A 3,698-nucleotide genomic window follows, 5' to 3' on the forward strand; every position below is an offset into this window, starting at 1 on the left:
GGAGGTGACGGCTGGAGCTGGAGGTGACGGCTGGAGCTGGAGGTGACTCTGGAGCGTGGAGGTGACGGTGGAGCGGGAGGTGATGGCTGGAGCTGGAGGTGACGCTGGACCGTGGAGGTGACTGGAGCGGGAGGTGACGCTGGAGCGTGGAGGTGACGGCTGGAGCGTGGCAGTGAGGCTGGAATGGGGAGCAGCCATTTTCAACTCCAAGACAGAAACCATGTCTTGAGGACACCAGCACAAAAAGGGCAGAAAGAGTTTAAGTTCCTGGACAGCATGGGCTCCCCGCCCTCGCGTGCTTACATTATAGCGCTACGTGAAAGATAAATACACTTTTCTCCTGACTAAGCCACTTTTATTTTGGGGTCCCTCTATTTTCATTAACTCTTGGGCTGTTTGGTCTGTGTACTGAGTTGGAGGGTGTCCCCGCCCTTCCAGATTTATATCCACCTGGAAGCTCAGAGCGTGGCCTCTTTGGAAATAGGCTCTTTGAAGGCCATGTGGACACGAAGACAGAGGGGGAACGCACAGGGGGACAGCCAGCCTATGACAGTGTAAGCAGAGACTGTGGGGATGCAGCCACGAGCCAAGGAACAGCAAAGATGGCCCGCAACACCGTAGCTGGGAGAGGCAGGGACTGTCCCCTGGAGGCTGTGGAGGGACTCCTTGCCTGCAGATGCTGCTCTCCGGCCTGTGAGAATCAGTTCCTTTTGTCTTCAGCCGTTCAGTCTGCGGTGTTCGGTCACAGCAGCCCTAGGAAACCAGTCCAGTTTGCCACTCGCAAAATCGCACATTAGAGACTCCCCTTTCCAGTGCCATGCGCTGTGGGAGTGACAGCCACTGGCCGTCTCTGGGTCGCTCGTGGGCGCCCGCTCTCTAACCACCCGAGCGGCCGCACTGCCCAGTCGGCCACTGTCGCCCCCGGGGTCGCTCATGGCCCCATGCCCGGCGACACCCCGGACTTTGTACTCCGGATGCAGAGGTGGTCACTGCACACCAGATGGGACTCCTGCCCAGGGTGGGGTCACCCGTCTCACAGTCCCCAGGCAGTGAACCCCAGCTCTGGGCAAACTGACTCCGTCAGACTTGGACCCATCTCCGGGCTGTGGGCAATCCCTCCTTCCTCGCCACTGGGCTTTTAGCTGCTGGCTGGCCACACCCTCGCGGCCCCTGCGTTTCTGGTCTCTCCTGTAATCTGACAGCCGTGCTCCTTGTATCACAAAGGACACCCACTGTGGGCTGGTCCCCACGTCCTGCCACCCCGGTGCCTGCCGTTGCTGAGCCTCGGAACGGCCTTCTCCAAAGTTCACTGATGATTTCTGGCTCCATCTCTGTGCCCTCTCCCTGGCCTGGGCACCGCGGCCACCCCCAGAGAGGCACATCGCGGTTGAACCACCTCCTCGGTAATGACCAGGATGAAAGGGTGGGGGTGGGGCGGTCTAGACCCCTTCTGGATATTCAGGATTCTATCCTGACCCTCCTGAGCAGGAGGCTTCTTTCCTCTAAGGACATGCTCTGGGGCCTATGGGACCTAAACTTCATTCTGGTCCAACTACCTGGACTCTCTTGTGCTGCCGTCATGGCCCTAAGTTCAAGGGTAATGACCATCTGGTTGAGGACACTGGGTGCCTGAGGGTGAGCCACGTGGTCCAAAGTGTGGGGTGCAGTGGGTCTCGGTGAGTTTTATAAAGATGCTTGTGGGGGCGCCCGGGTGGCTCAGTCGGTGAAGCGTCTGCCTTCGGTTCCGGTCATGATCCCAGGGTCCTGGGATCGAGCCCATCGGGCTCCCTGCTCAGCGGGAAGCCTGCTTCTCCCTCTCCCTCTGCCTGCCGCTCTGCCTACTTGTGCTCTCTGTCTGTCAAATAAATAAATAAAATCTTTAAAAAAAAAAAATGCTCGTGTCCTCTTTTGCACCTGACCTGTGTCAGCCGGGGTCCCATCAGGTGACAGAAGCCACGTGGCGAGGAACACAGGGAAAGTTTGCTACAGAGGCGTGGTCTGAAGAGCAGACATGGGGAGATCCGCTAGGGCTGAGCTGGAGCCCCCCAGCCCCAGGCTGAGACCCTGGCGGGAGGGCGCAGCTGTGGGTCCCCGGATGGCAGAGAAGTCACCGTGGTGACTGGGAATCTGGCCTTGGAACTTGCTGAAAACCCGCCTCCAGGGTCCGGGCGGTGGGGGGAGTGGGAGGGAAGCTGCTCACAGGACGGTGTCCCACACGGCACTCTGCCACAGAATCACACGGGAGTTCATCTTTCAACAAACTTGCTAAAACAGCTAGACACCCATGTGTAAAACAAAAGCCCAACAAAGGAACACCCCAAAACTCAAAACCAAAATCCGGAATACTACCTTGCCCTATATCCTGCACCATATACAAAAGTCAGCTTCAAACCGAATTATCGACCTACGTGCAAAACCCAATTCAGTAGCCCCCTCCCTTATCCACAGGGGATACGTTCCCAGACTGCCAGTGGCCACCTGAAACCACGGATAGTGCCGATCCCTCCACGGACTCCGTTCTCTCCTACACGTACGTACCTGTGGTTAAGCTCAGCTTGTAAACTAGGCACAGGAAGGGAGTAACAACATGGCTAATAAGAAAGCAGAACGACAGTAAGAGTACGCCGTGGGAAAGTTACGTGGCCGTGGTCTCGCTCTCCGGATGTCACGTGGCCCTGTGCTCACCCTTCCTGGATGCGGTTAGAGGATGAGATGCCCACGTGGCAGGAGGATGCAGGTGAGGGGCGCAGGGGCGTGGTGCAGCGGGAGGCAGCTGCGGGCCTGAGCCTCCGCCCGAAGGAGGGTCATCTGCTTCCGGACCGTGGCCAGCGTGGGAACTGAGACAGCGGGTAAGGGGGGGACACTGCTGTACCAAAAACCCTAGAAAAAAACACAGAAGATGTTTGCGCTGCTGGGTTAGGCAGATTTCTTAGATACCATAGACAAGAAACGCACAAACTGTAAAAGGAAAAAATGGGTCACTTGGGCTTCATCAACGTTAGGAAAGACGAGCCACAGACTGGGAGAAAAACCCTTGCAGATCACCTGTTTGGTCATGTAGTGGAATCGCTTCTCGGCCTTTTGGCTAAGATCAAGTGTGATAATGTGGTGGTACCCGGAAGTTAGGAGGAACTCCCCAAACCCAATAACAAGGAAACAAACACTACAGTCAAAAGAAAACAGGGGGAAAAAATTAAAGTACGTTTTGGCAAAGAAGATCTACAGGGGGTTCGACGTGGTCAGTCCACAGGGAAACGCAGACGACCACACGGAGGCCCCACTGCCCACGCGCCTCACACGGCGGGAGCCCCGCGCTCACAGGTCAGCAAGCCTCCCCCGCGCTTGTCCGCCCGACGGGAACACCCACCTTCACACAAAACCCAGTGCGAAAGTTCGGGGCAGCTGCGCCCCTGGCCACCCCACGTCCGCCGGCGGACGCTGACCCAGCCCGGGCCCGCGCGCGGCTCCGCACGGACCAGGGCACTGGATTTCTGGCTTCTGCCTGTGACAGGCCAGACCCCAAGGCTGTCCCCGCTGCACCCGGTTTCTGGAACGCGGGGCCACGATCAGGGCTGGGGCTGCGGGGGCTCAAAGAGAGAGGGCCCGGAGGTGGCGGCGGCTGCGGGTCTGCAAGTCTACGCGGGCGCAACCGCACAGTAAGAAAGATGAGTTCAGCGGCTTCCCTGAACAAAGGGAAG

Source organism: Neomonachus schauinslandi, chromosome 13 (assembly GCF_002201575.2).
Source record: "Neomonachus schauinslandi chromosome 13, ASM220157v2, whole genome shotgun sequence".
NCBI classification, from domain to species: domain Eukaryota; kingdom Metazoa; phylum Chordata; class Mammalia; order Carnivora; family Phocidae; genus Neomonachus; species Neomonachus schauinslandi.